This window comes from Helianthus annuus, chromosome 6 (assembly GCF_002127325.2).
Source record: "Helianthus annuus cultivar XRQ/B chromosome 6, HanXRQr2.0-SUNRISE, whole genome shotgun sequence".
In the NCBI taxonomy this organism is placed as follows: domain Eukaryota; kingdom Viridiplantae; phylum Streptophyta; class Magnoliopsida; order Asterales; family Asteraceae; genus Helianthus; species Helianthus annuus.
In genome coordinates, this window is record NC_035438.2 from 99,190,361 (window position 1) to 99,210,354 (window position 19,994).

The 19,994-nt window shown below is 35.1% G+C and overlaps 2 long non-coding RNA genes across 16 annotated transcripts; one reads left to right on the plus strand and one right to left on the minus strand.

Moving 5' to 3' along the window:
- Positions 1–6,430: 6,430 nt before the first annotated feature.
- On the plus strand, positions 6,431–8,210 carry LOC110908040. 2 transcript variants are annotated; one of them, XR_004861124.1, is made up of 4 exons: positions 6,431–6,732; positions 7,195–7,304; positions 7,388–7,557; positions 7,993–8,210. It is a non-coding gene; the product is annotated as an uncharacterized LOC110908040 (long non-coding RNA). The 2 variants fall into 2 exon arrangements; XR_002574134.2 differs by having other exon boundaries at positions 6,440–6,732; positions 7,388–8,210.
- Positions 8,211–10,589: 2,379 nt separating this feature from the next.
- LOC110927299 lies at positions 10,590–15,285 on the minus strand. 14 transcript variants are annotated; one of them, XR_004861133.1, is made up of 12 exons: positions 15,142–15,285; positions 14,973–15,054; positions 14,825–14,878; positions 14,318–14,387; positions 14,070–14,124; positions 13,272–13,985; positions 13,065–13,135; positions 12,877–12,954; positions 12,685–12,765; positions 12,346–12,486; positions 11,234–11,382; positions 10,590–10,783 (listed from the first exon to the last, which is right to left on the minus strand). It is a non-coding gene; the product is annotated as an uncharacterized LOC110927299 (long non-coding RNA). The 14 variants fall into 14 exon arrangements; XR_004861129.1 differs by having other exon boundaries at positions 11,234–12,486; XR_002585589.2 differs by having other exon boundaries at positions 11,234–12,486; positions 13,272–13,990.
- Positions 15,286–19,994: the final 4,709 nt, after the last annotated feature.

The following is a 19,994-nucleotide window of genomic DNA, read 5'->3' on the forward strand; positions in this document are numbered from 1 at the left end:
GGCATATTCCTGGCATATTCCTGGCATATTCCTGGCATATTCCTGGCATATTCCTGGATTTGCTACGTTGTCTGCGTTTTGCAGTGTAAGCACCGTGTCGCGTAGGAACACACGGTACGCGCTTAAACTTGAGAAATAACGTTTTTAAGCGTTTTAATTTATTTTTCAACACGAACCTGATTAAAATAAAATTTTAACCATAACAGAATATTTGTGGGATTTAAATATTATCCGGGCGGTCATCAACGTTCGTTTCGCAGTTTTGTCGTAATTAGTTCTTTAGTTCAAATAAACATGTTTTCGCCACACCGAATCCTTCGAAACTTATTTCTAAGTTATGCAAGGGATATTTAGGGTATGTTTGGCTTTCGTCACAGTTCCGGAGTGTACGTCGCGTTAAACTGATTGCGTTTAAGCACCAGTTTGCGTATAACCTTCCAGAAAGTGATTTAAAGCTTGAAATCGGTATCGAATCAAATTGTAAAATTAATAAACACAATTGCACATATAGTAACACCAAAATACACATAATAACACCAAAGCATATTGTTTTATTGATAACGGACATTGTTTTACATAATACGATGATTACAGATCACAGTTGTCACAATGATATTTGATGATGATATTGGTGTATGCTCACATAGGAATGGACAAGGCTTTAGTGACTTAATAACAATGAAAGTCTATTTGTTCATGTTTTGTCTCTAATTCCAATGTAATGTAATACATTTAATTCAATAAAACGAAACTGTTTGATCTATGGTTGTGAAACAATGATTCTGTTACAACACTTCCCGACGTTTCCGTCACGTTTTGTTGTTTTACGTGGTCGGGGTATGACAACATATGCGCATGTGCATCCATAATTGTTACTAAAAAAAAAGGTTTTGTTGGTAACGAATATAACGATTTTTTTTAAATATTAAAAAAAAAAATTGTGTGTTTTTTATATTTTTTAGGTATTTTTGTGTGTTCACATTGGTTCTCGCGGTTCTCGCAATAAAGGTGGTTCTCACATGAACCCTACCCTATATATATATATATATAGGGGAAGGGTCAAATGAAAACCACTAGTTATTATGAAAACTCGAAAACTAATTAAAAAAAGCCAAAAAAACATACAAAATTTTTTTTTTTAAAAATTTTTTTTTTGCAATCAAAATTTCGCAGGTTTTTTAATATAAAAAAAATTTCAAAAAAAAAAAAATTTTGTGTAGTGCACATGTGTAATACTGCACATATGTATGTGTACTACACATGTGTATTATTACACATGTGCACTACACAAATTTTTTTTTTTTTTTTGAAAAAAAGTTTTTTTATATATAAAAACTAGCGATTTTTATAAAAAAATTGAAAAAAAAAATTTTTTTTGTGTGTTTTTTAGGCTTTTTTTAGTTAGTTTTCGAGTTTTCACAATAAAAGTGGTTTTCATTTGAACCATCCCCTATATATATATATATATATATATATATATATATGGATGGTTCAAGCGAAAACTCATTTTATTGTGAAAACTTGAAAACTAACAAAAAAATTGTAGTGCACATGTGCAATAATGTACATGTGTAGTACACATATAATACACATGTGCAGTACAAAGTTTTTTTTTAAAAAAAGGTTTTTTTATATATAAAAAGTAGCAAAAATTTTAAAAAAATGGCATGTTTTTTTAGGTTTTTTAAGTTAGTTTTCAATTTAATTAGTGGTTTTTAAATGAACCCTATATAATGCATATTGCAAGGGTAACTTACGTAATTTGCCACTTTACTTTCTTTAATGCATATTGTACAACTCTTTAAAGCACATGACACACACTCACACAGATATTGAGCGGGAATTCAAATTTCAAAACACCCCCATATTTTCATTTCAGAACATTCTACCTCTACCTCTCTCTCTCCTCGAAACCAATCCGCCATTCTACATCTCTCTCTCTCCTCGAAACCTTATCTGCCCCCTCCCATCAAGGCAATTTCACCAGATCCATGACAATTTCACCAGATATATGAAGATTCTGACCACTCAGTTCCGATTTAGGTCTTTCTTTGGCGCTATTGCTACATTCGTCAAGGGTAAGTGACACCGTGTTTCGATTCTGAACAATATTTCTCATTCATTCAATGGATTTCACTTACATTTTTTGTGTTATGAGATTGTTCTTTTTTTTTTTTTGTAGGTCATGGTTTAAGGAATGTGTTACGTTTCTTCAGAGATTCCAGTCGGAATCCGAGCCGAGATAATGGATGCGCTAGGGTTTATGAAGGTCTGATGAACTCTGCTGCGTGTACTAGCAGTAATCATTTGCATAAATTTGACGCCATGTATTCTGAGGTCTTCCAGTTGAATTTCAAGTTGAAATCTCATGTCTTGTTCTAAGTGCCAGGTGATGATTTTGTTTCGTTTTTATTTGATTTTTTTTATTTATGGATCCAAATTTCAGTTTTTAAAAAATACGGTTTACATAGATTTATTAAATTAAATGTACAGTGTTACAGATCTAGGGTTTTGAGGGTTTGGTTGATGATGAGAAATGTCACACCCCAAAATACCACCTAGGGAGTGTCCCTGATAGGCATATGACGTACCAGCAATGAGCCACTAATTACTTTGAACCCATACAAGTTTCTAAATAAAGTTCTCAATCATAAATAAAATATCATCAACAAGTTTAAATAAAAACCAATATGTTCAGCGGAAGCAAATAATGAATCAAAGTCAAACTGTTTAAAACCAATTTACAGTATCAAGAATCCGATCACGTAAATTCCTCCAATCAACCCATGACCACTCCTGCTTCTCCAGACAGCTAGTTCCCAAATCCAAGATACCTAACGACTTGCGAGCATGTAACAAGTGTGTCAGACAAGGCTGGTAAGTTCATAATTTTACAAAAACGCTGGTTACCAGATGTTTAGTTAAGTTCAATGATTGTATTTCTGAAAACAATGTTGATAATACCCCGATACAAGACGGCTTCTGATTATTTTGCCCTTTCTCCAATGCTCCTATCAAAGCATTGGTCATGACTAGGTCATTAGTTCAACACCCGTCCTCCCAGGTACGGGGTGAGGTTGCCAAACCTAAGTAGCGCTACTAACTAATACCATGTTACCTCCCCGGTAACCAAACAACACAGAGGGACTTTAAAGGTGATAGGAAGAGTATATTATCCAACATTCCGTTTTTACCCAAAAGACTTATCCCTCCCCGGGATACCCACTGACTGTCCCAACCACCGGGACGCATGCTCAAGAGAGATGAACTCACCTTCGATTTGCTCAGTAAGACTAGTTATGTGTTCAAGTTGCCCAAACCAAATCCTAACGTAGTTACTAATGATAATCAGACTCGTATTTATGTATATGCATTTATGCACATATTCAGATCATATACTCAACAGGCTACATATATCAGGAAAGTTATTGTATAACACACACTAATTGTTCATATCTCATACAATTCACCTTGTGCATACAAGTTTTACAACCCACTTAACAGTTTACATGTCACACCAAGTATATGACTTCCTCAAATTATCGGCCCATCCTTAAAGATGCAGCCCAACTACGATTTATAGCCCAAACAAATGTTCCACCCATTCGAAAACGCGTGACCCGAGACCCCTCCAAGGCCCGACAAAGTCACTTATTGTCGGCCCATAAAAATCCCAATAGACTTTCACTTTATGGAACCATCACATTTTTTTTGAATGGCTAACGTTACTCTCCCAAACTACTATATTTACAAATAACTCACCTTTGCTTGGGATTGAACCCAAGACCTCCCACTAAGAGGCAAGAGCCTCTACCAAGTGAGCTAGCCCCATTTAATTTTTGAACCATCACATGATATTCCATTTACAACCATGATCCGCTGATCAATGGACCCAAGATGCACAGGTTTTTTTTAATTGGACCATCATCTAATGATATTGAATACAATTTGGCCGATAAGACTAGAAGGTATGGTTCGGCTCATCCCCACGGGGATGAGCCTCCACGTAGGCGCCACGTAGGCGGCTCGTGGGGGATGAACCTCCATGAAGGATGGAGGGGGATGGAGGATGGGGCCCCACCACATATTTTTTTATTGTTTAATTCATTTTATTTGTTTAACTTTTATTTGTTTAACTTTTATTGTTTATTTTTTATTTGTTTAACTTTATAAAAACTATTCAACATTTAAATAAAAATAAGACATAAAGGAAGATAATAAAATCCATTACATAACATAAATAAAAATTACATAACTTAAAAAAAAATTACGCTACCTAAAATTTGTAAAAAAAAGACTAGATTTAAAAATTTAAAAAAGTTACACTACTCGTCTTCGTCTTCGTCTCCGTCACTGTCCCCGATGTTAACGTTGTTCCAAATATGTTCTACCAAATCTTGTTGAAGGTTTGCATGCGTGAAGTCGTTGGTTAGCGAGAACGAGTTTAAATCCTGTTGTGGCGGATCAACCGGGACAGTGTTCCCGTAAGATGCATTCTCATCATACTCATAAATCGCCCGACCTTCGTCTTCAATAATCATGTTATGGAGCAAAATGCAAGCGTACATACAAAGACGCAACCGTGGTGAACCCTTCATAATTTCGAGCATCAGGTCGTTGCGTGAAAAACGGGTCTAGCCCCGCCAAATCATTAGCAATCCGTGTGAATAAGCAGCGACTCATTCGGAACCTGCGCCTGAAAATGTCGGCGTTGTAAAGTGGTTCATCCGAAAAATAATCGTTCACCAATTTCTCGTGCGCTCCTGTCGTATAAAATATATAAATACGAGTTAAAAAAATAAGGATAATGAAATTTTGTAATGAAAAACCTTGGCGGTCTTTGTTAATCCGTATTCGTCTGGTAATAACATTTTCAGACTAGAAGTCTTCCTCTTCCTCTTCAATTAGAATCTGTCCCGCCCGTCGCACAGCATTTGCGAAAAACATCTCCTCTTCGTCATCCGAAGACGAGGGCCACTAAGGATTAGAAGCCATTGTGGATGAAAAGATAATTTTTTTTTATAAAAGTGGGGAGAAAATGGTATAAAAGTGAGAGGGTTTTTTGAAAGTGGGGAAATTATGGTGAAAATAGGTGATTTTATAGAAAAAGGAATTTTTTTTTATTAAATAATGCCGTTGAATAACGGCTAGTTTTCAAAAAGGTGGAGCGGCGGACCCGGCTGTGGGTCGCCGGGTGTGACGAGCCGAGCCCCAGGGGACGGTGTGGGGGACCGGCGCCGATCCTAGCCGGGCCTCAGCCGGCCCCCATATCTTCTAGTCTAACTATTTTGTCACAATCACCGACTGCTTTTCGTTAAATACATGTCACACCAAAGAAACATTCACTGCAATCATCCTAAATCGAGGGCATCTTATTCACTATTTATCAAATCAATGTAAACTAGTATATTTTCAATAAGTAGCCGACATATATTATCAAAACTTGAAAATTCAGAACAGTGTGCAAGCAAGGTGTATTCAATTAATGTCCGACAACTTTTAGTTAATATGTATTCAACTGATTTTATTGGGCCGCATATATTATCAAAACTTGGGCCTTAAAGGTGTGCGATTACAACTAATTCAGCAAACAGAACCATCCGAAAAATCATTAATTCATGCAATCACAGAGCTAATAATCATAGTCTTGTCAATTACCAAAACCCTTCGGCCGGATCTTACTTCGTATACATTCATAATAATCAGTGGCGGATCCAGCCAGTTTTTTCACTGGGTTCCTTTTTCCAAATCATACAAGGTTTACACTACAAAAAAACGTTTTTTTTCCAAATCATACAAGGTTTACACTACAAAAAAAAAAAACGTTTTTTTTTTCCAAATCGACTGGGTTTCTGGGAACCCGTAAAAAGGCTCTAAATCCGCCCCTGATAATAATCAGGTAACATAACATGGTACACATATAAAACTCATACATGAACAAGATCCAACTAGTAATATACCACACACATAAGGATTCACTAACCACGATTTGATCAAGTAGAATGATACTCGACTGGGGGGGGGGGGGGGTTTCCGTCCAATGTTGATGCGATTTGGGGGAGGAAGGATAGAGTTTGTTGTTGTGGTTTTGAATTTGACAAGGAGATTACGTACATAAAGCCTATATTAGGGCCACAACTAAATCAAATGGACTGATCAACAAGTGGGCCTATCACAAGGGTTTCTTTGGGCCGGACTATTTACAACATACCCAAGGAACAATTAAAACACATCTAGAACAATTGGGTGCATGGAATCTGTTTGGGCCGACATGGTATGTGTTTGTAAGGTATGGTCATAAAGCCCAAGATATACGCGACCCGATCCAATTCCACTAAGTTAATTAATCAGGTTATCGTTTAAGTTTAACGGAGCTAAGATCGCAAGATTACACGTTACTAACCTCGAAAGTTCGGGTTGTCACATCATCCCCAACTTGAAAGAAATTTCGTCCCAAAATTTGAAAAGTAAGCACGAAAGAGTGAAATGAGAAATCCAGATTGTTGCGGATTTTCCTCAGGTCCCACAAGAAAGGTGTGATGATGATTCTTAAACATAATTCTATTTGTATTTACTTCTTACAATTGTTTGTCCAGGTAATAGCAACGTTAGTGTTGGATCTGCAAAATGAGAGCAAATGTGTGATAAACGAAAGAAGTAGAAACATAGCAAAAGTGTAGGGGATAAGGGAACTTCCTGCGTTATTCATTTCCGGCGGTTTTCTCAACTCCGGTAAGTCCTTTATTCTCCATTCTTCCCTCAAGTTTCCATACATTTTGTCAGTTTGGATTAGCGTCTTGTGTTGTGTTGAAATTCGGATAAATTTGTACCTTCGAACTTCATTTGCAACCAGATATTGTAAATCAATTAAGTTTCAGTGAATATTTTAGGAGAATTGGAACAGGTGATAACATTCCAGTTGAATTACAAGTCTGTTAAATTGGGAAATTTTGTTAGGGTACATGTTTTAACACTAAGCATTGATTTGAAAATATCTTCCGGATAGCTAAAACAAGACTATTTTTTTTATTAATTTCTTTAATTAATTCAATTTAACAGGTAAAATGAAGATTTTATGTTCATCGGATTATTTTCGGGTTATTCAAATTTTGAATTTTTAAGGCTGAATTCGGATTTGAACATAATTTTATACCAAAGATGATAGAAAGATATCTGTTTTTGTTTTGATTTCAGATTCTAATGAAGCAAGCCATTGAAGCTTCAGATTGTTTAAGACCAGAATTGGACCTTGTTTAAGACCAGAATTGGGCCTTAGAACCGGGGACATTGTTGAAATCGAATTGGTAAGCTGGTGAATGTTTTCTGGATTTTTTATAATACAAAAGGGTGTGAATTTGTAACACGGGAATGTAATTTGGTTTTGTAGGAAGTGCCTTAGAATGGAATACATAAGGGTATTGTAATCTCAAACAAAAGGCTGGTAAAAGCTAGAAGAAGCGGTCAGACTCGCAGACTTTTCTTAGATTTTTTTCCAGTCGCGAAACACCCGTCGGGCAGCCTGGAAAAAATAATGGTGTGAGTCTGGAAACAATAAAGGTGAGGGTAGGGGAAAGTGCTAACCTAAATTTGTAGTTATATGCAGTCCTTATTTTTTCATGCCTTCTTTATTTATGTAGCTCTTTTTCATGCTAGAAATGTGACCTCGGAGAAGCAATAAAACCTCAATTATGTACACCTATGCCTGTAGCTTTTGAATGCTATTTAGATTAAAAAAGAAATGGGTGTGTCATTGTGATTTATATGATTTATGAAGTTTTTTTGGAATCTGATACATATATTAATTGAAGATTGAAGGTTTTTGCTATTAAGATAATAATGAAATGTCTATTTTCTATTATTCAGGTTTGTTAAGACTCTAAATGTTAATACTTATTTTCTTATCTTTAATATTGATCAAATTCCACATATAATTAGCTTTTCTAGTATTGTCCTTTTTAAATTAATAATTTATCAAATATCGTTTTATTGTAGTGGGAGGCACTTATCTTTGGTTACAGGAAAGCCTAAATCAAATAAGTTCCTTACCTGAGGGCCTTGCTGCAATAGGCCTTTCACTTGCAATGGGGCATACATTTACACATTCATTTTTGTAAGTAATGGGTCACATGGGTAAAAATCGAACATGTCAAATGGGTCAGAAGTGACCATGACCTGAAGTTTATTTTAATAATCACAACTTCTTAACTTGATTTATTAGAATAATTGAGTGGGGCTTTGGGCGACAGTTTTTTCTCTAATTAAACTAGAAATGGTGGGCTTGGGCTACCAAGCTGTCTGCGATCGCGAGCGTATGGGTCGCCATTTGCCATTGGGTTACTCTAATGGCAACCTTTTGTTGTTCATAGTCCTTCGTTTGATGAAAGTTTTTGTGTTTCTTATCATGTGATTATGTATCGTTTGTTAGCTAGAACTATAAGGGGCTAGCGGTGTTTACCCGTTTACAGCCAAAACTTGTTTAGGGTCAACCCTAACCTGTTTGTGTAATTGGGTGTTTTGCCCCTGCTAGAATTTAACCAACCCAAGAGAGGCCTTTTTGCCACCTATAGATGATATATAATTTTTATCCACTAAAAGTATTCCAAGCTTCTTTTTGTCAAACCGTTAGTAACGGTTTTTAATTAGCGATAACCAAAACCGAACCGTTGAACATATAAATCGAACCGAACCAAACCATTACTAACGGTTTGGTTCCGGTTTGGTTTCACGGTTTTAACTTTTTTATACTCTTTTATAATGCATGTAATAAGAATAAAATGCAAAACTGTCCAAAATAACATAAAACAAACCTATTCAAAATTTGTGTAATAACCTTATTATAGATACATACTTGTGTAATAAGCTCAATATATTCCAAAAAAATTAAACACCATACATAGATTTAAACAAATGAACATATAATTAAATAGAACAGAATGTATCTTGTATATATTATCTATCATTTTGGATTTCAACAAGAATGTTATATGTGTTTGTGAGCTGTACATCACAGTATAGTTAAACTAATATAGGCCACTTTTCTAGCAACTAAACTTAACATAAACAATAAGCAATTAATTAAATGTAATATAATATAGAAAAAGTATATCGTACATTACGGCTTAACGTACTTTACGTATAACAACGTGCTTGATTTGTTCTATAACATGCGTGATTAATGTTTTCAATATGCGTGATTATTGTGTTTCAACATACGTGATTTTGGATTTTTTAAATTATAACGTGCGTGATTTTAAAATGAACGTGCGTAATTACCTGTCGTATGTGATGTACGTTAAGCCGTAATGTACGTTAACCTTCCTCATAATATATATATATATATATATATATATATATATATATATATATATATATATATATATATATATATATATATATATATAGGGGAAAGATAAATCGAAAACCCATGTGAGTTGAGAAAACCCAAATAAACCCTATGTAAGATTTTTATTTTTTTCTAAAAAAAATAGGGAATGTAATATAAATGTACACGGACCTATTTATGAAAAAAAATGTAAAAAACGCTTACTATTTTTTTTTAAAAAAATGTTGAAAATTTGTATGTTACATTTTTTTGGACATATATATTATGTAACCTGAAATTTTGTAACATTTTTTTTAAAAAAAAACTACTTGGTGTTTTTTTGTGTTTCTTTTTTAAAAATGTTCAAATATATGTATATTACATTTCCTATTTTTTTTAGAAATGTTTCTTGAGTTTACATAGTTTTTTTACAAAGGTTTTCTGAGTTTTCTTAACTCAAGTGGGTTTTCGATTTATCCTTCCCCTATATATATATATATAAAACTAGCAGGGACCCGCGCGATGCAGCGGCGATGACAATTTACAACCCGGTTGTTGTTCATAGTTAGTTTATCAATCGCTTTGTAATTTTTTGTATAGTACGCCTGTATCGTTTTGGTTCATTCCAGTAATGGTACGACACCAACATTCGATATAGCAATACAAAAAGATATGCCAATTGGGTTCACAACTTGATTTTAATGAAAAACGTAAACATAATACTCAAAACAAAGACAGAAATAACAGCAAGTGGCAGCCTCATCTTCAATCTGCATATCCATTTCTATAGTTGCAGCCATAACACGCCAAGCCCAATTAATGGTCTTCAAGGCAACAGTCTTAAACCTAATCTTTTTGGCAGCATTGACACCATCCTTAACCAAAACCGATTTAACACCAACTTTCAATCTAACCTCACCTCAACTTTAAATCCAAACCGAATTATAAACTTCAACGCAACTTTGACTTCCTGAATTATAAACTAAATTATAGTCTTTAAATTCTTTAGACCAGCACCCTTGACCTCTTACTTCATATCATTCATCATATTCTCTCAATTTCTTGCCTAAAATCCAAAAAAAGAAGTGCCCCTTTACCACTTTTATTAGAGATTATGTCGTATTTCTAACAGGTAAAATTCATATAAAATAGCTTTAAAAGAAATGGATCAAATAATCAAACGGGTCAACAACCGTCCAACTTCCATTTTTAATGCTAAAATCTCTTTTAATTATTTCATTCGAAAATTTAGCTCAGGGAATATATGTGATCATATCTTAAACTAATTATTTATTAAAAAGATAAATATGTTGAACAACTGTCTTGGATCAACCTAACCAGGCCTGTTTCGGCCCGCACAAAATCCATCAGCCCAACCAGCCCATTTTCCCATCATCACTTGCAATTTGTTTCGCCTAAAACCCGATGTCGTCGCCATCCATGGTTGCCTTCAACAAGTACCTGGTGAGAAGAAAAGAATGATCAAAAACTGTCAATTTGTACCCGTATTTAAGGCAAACGGGTAGACAAGCGCCTAAACTGTAATTATTTAAAAACTGTGTTCGCTGCGCCGTTGCGGCTGCGCCCGCGGCGTTCGCTGCGCCGTTGCGGCTGCGCCCGCGGCGTTCGCTGCGCCGTTGCGGCTGCGCCCGCGGCGTTCGCTGCGCCGTTGCGGCTGCGCCCGCGGCGTTCGCTGCGCCGTTGCGGCTGCGCCCGCGGCGTTCGCTGCGCCGTTGCGGCTGCGCCCGCGGCGTTCGCTACGCCGTTGCAGCTGCACTGGCTACGGCGTTGCTATATGGCATGAATTCAGCTGATGCACCTTCTAGATCTAAAAAATGTAATTAATAGCATGAGAATGACACTTGATAATAATAAGTCACATTGATTAGATAAGGATCATTGGGAACTAACCTTGAGGCTTGAAATTAAAGAGTGGTGGCAAAGATCGTCCACCTAGTAGGCGAGTATTTGGATCACGAAGATCAGCGAAGAATGCGTGGATACATACATCCAACTGTGATAACACATGGAACTATGGCAACACTCATGATCTTCCCTTTCTAATGAAAAATGAATATATCAGCATATCATATTGCAGCAAATTCAACTATTTAAATGAAAAATGAATATATCTACATATCATATGGCAGCAAATTCAACTATTTAAAGGTTGATACACACTGTATCCAGCTACCCTTATTAGGGGTTGTTTGGCTACTGGCCTAAAGTGATTATTGCGTCAATAAGTCAAAATTCAATGTATCTTATTGGGAAAAACTTTCCGAATTTGATATTCTGACTATTTGGGTCAAAACAATTGGATTAATAGTAGGTATTGTGGTTAAAAGCAATCAACCAGAAATATATAGTGATGTCTGTTATCTATTTGGTATTTGTTTTTTTATAATCTGAGAAACTCAAGCAGGTGTTTGATATTAGATAATTCCCATGTCTGCATCTGTCGTTTAAAATAGAAAGAAAAATTATTAATTGTGTTTCGGTCTCAAAAGAAAAGAAGAATGTTATATAGACGTATAGTTTTGAGATAAAACTGCATTTGCTGATGCTGATGCTCCTGCCCAAACCCGTTTAGGCCAAACCCAAGCTTCTATTACAACTGCATTTGCTGATGCTCCTGCCCAAACTGGTCTGTGTACATTCAAAGCCACATTATAACTCTTAAAAACCTTTTATTTGTAACAAATGTAACCTTACACTTTTAAAATCTAACAAAAATCAATATTTTAACGCCATAATTCTTATTATTTTCTAAACTGAAACCGCCTTGCATGTGGGTCAAATGGGTTGAAAGTATTAAACACATTGAAAGTAGCTCAATTCTATTTTTTATGTGAAAAACCTTTAAGTTGTTTAATTCAAAGATTTGGATTAATAAAATATTAATATTGTTTTTTTAAGCATATCCTACTCGTTATTTTTTATATATATCTGTTTTGACCTATTATCTAACCCGTTCAACTTACCTCGAGGGAGTCATTTGTATAATATACTTAACGACTTACTCTTGAAGAATGTCCTTTAGAGCTGTGCTCTTTCCAGCCCCCATGTCACCTTGACGCCTTGACGCCTTCATCTCCTCCACCAAAGTTGTAAACACTCGGGCCACTTTTAGGTTCTTTGTCACCCTCTCAAATATCTGTTCCCTGGAAATGATTTTTTTAGTTAATAAACTGATTTAAGAGACATAAATAATGCAAAGAGGCCAGTTAACGTACAGACCACCTTATCATGTGATGCGTACGCGAGCATCTCAACCGCACATCTGATCTAATCTAGGCCTTCAATTGAATGCGGTGGCACAATAGTAATTAAACTTGCATATTTGTGAAGAGAAATCTTACCAGATTATTTAACTTCTCAATCTCTGCTGCTTGTTCCATGCAAACATTTCCAAGATCTTTCATTTTCTTCATAGCAGCAACCTGATAAAACAAATGATCTATAAGTTAAATATTAAACATGTGACAATACAAACTATAAAGGGACAATTGATTCTTGAACTACAACGACCGATCTCGACAACGAAAGCTTACCATACACAAAAGATTTTCACCTCTAGGTCTCCTTTCTCAATAAGGTTTCCATTGGATAACCACATAGGGTGCAATGACCTGTCATCCACAATACCACAAGTATATTTTGCTACAATATCAGGACGATCCTAAAAAAGTAAACAAAACACGTTTAAATTTAGAATTATAAAAAAAGAGAGGAACGTCACCTTGATTGCAGACCACTGCTGCAAGTACACCACCACGTGTAATACAGTTACATTAAGAAAACGAAAAGTACCTAAAAAGAGTAAATATCATGAGAACTACATAAACTAATTCTAATCTGGGCAGAATCAAAGATGTTGCCTTTGACTGAATAGTTGAAAGCTTGACTTTAAGAACAGGGGTCATCACGGCTGTCATCCCAGACGTACCTTTGTTCTGGAAAAATATACATGCGGCCGCTAAATCGGAATCGAGTTGTCGGAACCAACCTTGACAGCCATGTACTGCTAAAGGATCTCGTCTCAGTTGCAACCGATCTGCTCAATAATCTTACCGTTGAGTCGTTATTTTGTTCAGTCAACTTAACATCCGCACATGGAGCTTCGAAGAAAAATAAAACAACAAATGGAGATTCGAAGAAACAACGAACAACAAAACACCTTCACATAAATCAAATTCAACATTCTGAAAGTATTACACAGATCCGACATGGAATCATCCAAAAAAGGTAGCGAATCTTTGATTCGGGTCGGATTGGGTGGCGGGTCGGAATGGGTTAGGGTCGGGATGGGTTCAGGTCAGAATGGGTTCGGGCCGGAGTGGGTTTCGGGTCGGGTTGGTTTAAAAAAGGTTTTTTTTGTTAAAATAACTTCAAAGTTTACAAATTCCCATCAGGATTCTCCATTCCAAGATTCAGCCTTTCAATTGAATCAAACTTTACCCCAACTTTTCAATATTTTCAAACAATTCTTTGATTCAGGTATTTTCTTTCCTATATGAAAACAAAACACATTTATTTTCAAGCTCTCTAAAAACAACTATAAAATCTGAGAAAGAGCTTTATTGACCAGATATTCTTTCCTCGAAGCTTCATCTAGGATTTATCACTTTAGAAGCTTTTTTAGGCACATTGGATGGTGGATCTGATCTACATTGAGAATATAGAGATTGTAATTCAAATTATTAAACATTAACAATCTATTGCAGCAAAGATAAGTATATATTACCCTCTACTTAAACTCTATGTAACATACGGACCAACATCTCAATCGCATCAGTCACCTAACATTAAATTCAAAATAATCCAATAAATAATTTTAGACCTCATTGCTTTTGTGTTCTTCCCGCTTTTTAAACCAAGGTTTTAAACCAAGGTTTGTCGTATTCAGGTTAGTGTCGGGTTGGAGCCGTCAACCGGCAAACACTACCTATTTAACACACCTTACTGTATGTGCTCATGGTGAAGAAGACAAACCTGGATTTGTGAGGCAGAAAACATCCCAAATGCTCAGGCCCCTACCACCTTCAGACACAACACCTGCAGTCTGTGATAAAGAAAGAACGTGTCAGAAGTGATGAATTAATATTTCAAATGGGATTGTCAGCATTAAGAGAACACAACTGAAATCTCCTTGAGTCTGATAAAGTTCATCATCACCCATATATTTTAATTATGATTTTTCCAGTTTTTCTATGTTAGAGGTGCGGTCATTTCTAAATTTTAAGTAACTAAATGTAGCAAATGAACAATGAAATTTATAATCTAGAACCGTAGCTACTACATAATTTTCATCAACTCCAAAATATTACAATTTTATCTAATATGTCACTTGTACTTTGTCTATGTTAAAATTTCACCAGGGTTAACATCGATTTACATTCTTTGACCCATAACCCAATAAAACATACAACAAATTAACTCAAACTGAGAACTAATAAACAACCAACCAGAACAGTAAAAAAGTTGAAAAGGGTCACTTACTTCCTCCAATGAATGAATTAGGGTTTCAGGTGACAAAAAACCAAATTAAGCAGCCTGAAAACATAAAACATAGACAACATCGATGAATAAAACAAGCTATAGGAAAAAAAACTCGCGTTATCAAAATCAGCAATCTTACAACCGTTACCTTTTTGAGTTGTTTAGCCTCCGATGGCTTTATCTTCGCCGAAACCCTAGTCTCCTCCACCAGAGCTCAGGTGTCGGAACCACTACATTACAACCGGTAGTGGTCACAATGATTACAGAAAATTGTAATAACAAAGATTTTCAAGATTCCTAGAACAAAGGTTGCAGACCTTCAACGATCTTGTCATGAAACGGCATCTGATGAGAGATCTGGCATGATGTTCTTGAGTCGTAGAGCGAGAGAAGGAGAGAGAGTGAGAGAGAGAAGATCTGGAGTTTTGTGAGACATCTGGAGTTGTGAGAGAGAAGGAATGGGAAAGCTGGATCCGTGTGAACACAAAAACAGCCGTCAGATTATGATCCGTGTGAAAAAGTGAAAGAAAATGGACGGCTCTTGATGGATCCGGGTGAAGGGTAAAAGTATTGTGTTTGTTTATGCCTTAAGACTTGTACATTGTGCATTGAGGGTGTTTTCAACACATTGTTCAATTACCATTCTGTCCTTCCTATATCCTTATTAAAGTAGTATAGATATACATAAACTTTATGGTCCGGTCCGGTTTTATACGGCCGGTTTTGGGTATAAACCTTAAACCAAACCGTTCACTACGGTTTGTAAATATTGAAACCGGCCGACTCGAAGTTGTATTAAAAACCGACCACGAAACTAAACCAATGATCGGTTTGGCCGGTTTCACGGTTTCAAACTGAACCGTGAACACCCCTATCTAGCATAATCATGTACTGTGCTTATTTTCTTAAAACATGAGGGACCCGACGGACCAAGTCACCTCTGGATGCACACCTTTCAGCCAAACATCATTTTGTAGCGGTGGAATTTGGAAACTTAGGATCTATTGTAGGCTTGTAGCTAATGATCTAAATAGACTATAGACAGGTTGATGAGTTTAAACGTGTTTGGCAGGCAGGCGAGCCAAGTAGCCAACCCTTTATGTTTTGAACCCAAGACCCAACCCAAAGAAATCACAACTGCTTTATGATTTGAGGCTCAACTCACCCGCTTTACCATCATACGTTTTGTGGTGCATATTTACAACTTAATGACGCGGTTGAGGCTCATCTACAGATGGTTCCGTATATTATATAATAGATGGGTCATTGACAAACATCAATGCTATTGATAAGAAAACCACTGTACTATACACAAAACGAGTACCACGTTTTAAAATGTTTGCCGCCGCATCGCGCGGGTTCCGACTAGTATATATATATATACATACATATATATATAGAGAGAGAGAAAGTATAATGTACTTCATGCCTTAACGTACATTAACGTACTTCACGAAATATATAACATGCATAATTATTTTTTTGACCGAAATAACGTGCGTGATTTTGGATCCCATGCGTGATTATGTGGTCCCATGCTTGATTATGTGTTCCATGCGTGATTATACCGCTGATCTAACGGTTACCATTGTCTCCTACGTGAAGTATGATAAGCCGTGAAGTATGTTAACCTTTCTCTATATATGTGTATATATATATGTGTATATATATATATATATATGGAGGGTTCAAGCGAAAACTCATTTTATTGTGAAAACTTAAAAACTAACAAAAAAAAAATTGTAGTGCACATGTGCAATAATGTACATGTGTAGTACACATATAATACACATGTGCAGTAAAAGTTTTTTTTAAAAAAAAGTTTTTTTATATATAAAAAGTAGCGAAAATTTAAAAAAAAAAATTGGCATGTTTTTTAGATTTTTTAAGTTAGTTTTCAAGTTTTTAATTTAATTAGTGGTATTAACGTACTTCACGAAATATATAACATGCATAATTATTTTTTTGACCGAAATAACGTGCGTGATTTTGGATCCCATGCGTGATTATGTGGTCCCATGCTTGATTATGTGTTCCATGCGTGATTATACCCCTGATCTAACGGTTACCATTGTCTCCTACGTGAAGTATGATAAGCCGTGAAGTATGTTAACCTTTCTCTATATATGTGTATATATATATGTGTATATATATATATATATATGGAGGGTTCAAGCGAAAACTCATTTTATTGTGAAAACTTAAAAACTAACAAAAAAAAAATTGTAGTGCACATGTGCAATAATGTACATGTGTAGTACACATATAATACACATGTGCAGTAAAAGTTTTTTTTAAAAAAAAGTTTTTTTATATATAAAAAGTAGCGAAAATTTAAAAAAAAAATTGGCATGTTTTTTAGATTTTTTAAGTTAGTTTTCAAGTTTTTAATTTAATTAGTGGTTTTTAAATGAACCCTATATATATATATATAGAGAGAGAGAGAGATGTGTTGTGTGTATTTGTTACATAATTTTAGAAAACAAATAAACTTTAAAAATGAACACGCTGGCTCAATCTATTTGTATTTAGCTTTTGTTAAATTTTTCAACTCGACTAGTTTAAAATCTTCATCGAGTTCAATAATATAATATAATACATTTGGTAATGTGTGATCAAGAGGGTATAAATACGTTTGGTTGACGAATATGTATCTAAATATCAATAAAAGACAGCAATTAATAACATATTGCATTTTCTTCTTCAACTTATTAAATATTAATTAATAATATTTTAATATATCTAATATCTAATAAATTATTAATATCTCTTGAATTAATATAAATATATCTAATATCTAATAAAAATTCGGATATGTGGATTTACTTGAACATTAAAGTTATAACAAGTAATCAGGTATTATTTTATATTTTTTATTATTTATAGATATTATCGTAAAATATGAAGAAAAAAAAACATATTTATTAAGTATAAAATGTAACCGAAATTTATTTTCCATACAATTAATTTGTAACTTTTTTGTGTTTTGTAGCGGTGTACCCTATGTTTAAGGGGTTTCAAAAAAATGATTTTTCACTTCTAATCCAAAACTTCTTATTTTTAACAACTTAACCTGTTTGATTTTTTTTACTTTTAACCAAAAGTTTTTTTTTTTTTTTTTTTTTTTTTGCATTTTAACCTAAATAGGTTTTTACTTTCAATTGTTGGACTCCCATACTTTTCCGTAAGTTTTTGTTTTACGTTTAGTTCTAAATTTTGTGAATTAACACGCGGCAACGTGCGAGTTAGGCTCAATGTTTTTTTGTCTATTTTTTCTATTCTGACATGCCCGCCGCAAGTTTTGTATTTATTCCGGTTTGACATGTTCGTCGCAACACTATATCGACTTAGTTATTTTTTCTATGTTTTACGTTTCGGACTATTTTCTTTGAAATAATTGTCACACCTCGATTTCCACGTGTTTCACCGGTGGGCCCGGTGGGAGATTACCGTGACGTAGTTGGCAACAATATAGTCAAACCACACAATATTTAAATGCACAACGGAAGCATAAAGATAGATATATTTCAACCATCGAATGTAATATCCATGTATCACAAGTAGTCGAAACAAATCCACAGGGGATCAAAATAAAAATAGAAATATTGTTCAACAGATAGTAGCATCCCAAGCTTGCGAGACTCTAACGATGCTAAGGAGTGGCCAGCCTATTTCGTGCAGAACCTGCATTTAATCTTTTTGGGGAAAATACGTCAGTTTACACTGGTAAATACATTCAACCGACACTTTTGTAAAAAGGGTTTAATGAAATTGATTTGAATGCACAAGGCACAAACTCTTTATAACTTGGGATAATTTATAAATTAAATCTTGTAAAAGAATTACATGTTCACTATGCGTTCAGTCGCCCGGGTCGTGCCGGGTTTAAGGTTAATAGACACGCCACAAAGCATAAAGCCGTGGCGGGAAAACCAACGGTTATACCTTTATAAATATAGACACATTGTCGGGTGTACGCCTACACCCGCGTGTCGAGGTCGTGGCCATTTCGTAAAATGATGCCAAGGATATCCGGGACATGGTCATTAAGCTCCCAAAGGCGTAAAGCCAACAAAACAAATTTTTAAACGGGTCACATTGATAATACCCAACTACTAATGAGTTAGGGTCAATTGCCCGACCAAGCGGTATTTTTACATACCGTAACCCAAGCCCGTATAACGGAAAATAAGTTAAAAGTATTTACCTGAGCAAGTAATAACCTCAATAACAAATGCAAGTATCTTTTACTGGTCTCCTATTTTGGAACGAAGGTTTATAACAACCTATCAGAATCCTAACGGGTCTTTAATTTAGCCTTAGCTTAGACCAGTCAGTTTCAAAGGATAATTACGGTTTAATCGCGTGAAAGGCGAAAACCGGGAATGGAATGTGGTTTGGACCCAACAAGTTTGAAGACTTGTTTTATATGGGTAATATAACCACACTCTGGATTTTGAAGTAAAAACAATAAGGTTTGACCCGTTTCAGCTAGTTCATGTAAACTAGTTACATAAACCGAACCGTACGCGTAAAAGGCGTAACGGGTAACCGTAAGAGTCCTACACGGGTTTCCTAAGTTAATATGCTCTAAAGAGGTTGTGGTTTCAGTAGGATACCTTCCATTACGCCCATAACGAGTTTAATCCCAATATACGCCCCGTAGGGGTATTTCGGTCATTTTAAAGATTATAAAAGAGATTTCCGAGTTCTACAAGAAATCTGAGTTTTCAGAACAGTTTATAAAGTCCAAAATACTCTATCTATTATTTAAAATCAGTAGCAACTGGATTCGGGTCAAAATACCTTGTAGAACTCATTTTATGTTTGAAAAGGGTACATTCGGTATTTACCGAATCAGTGCCATAACCGCAGGTTACGAGCAGGTTAAAAACAATTAAAAATCTTTAAAAATCCCAAAATATTATTTTACATCAGTGGGTAAAAGGTTTGGTGTCGAAATTTGGGCTTAGATAGGCTTTATGCTAATTGCGCCGTTTAATTACTAAAGTTTCCTTAATTGCGCTATTTAGCATAACTCCTATTCTAGACCTCGGATTGACGTGAAATTTTAGAGACATGCTTAGAAATTAGTAACTAAGGTTATTGTTCTTTCACATATCCAAAATTCTCGTTTTAGAGTAAAAAGGGCGTTATGGTCAACTTTTAA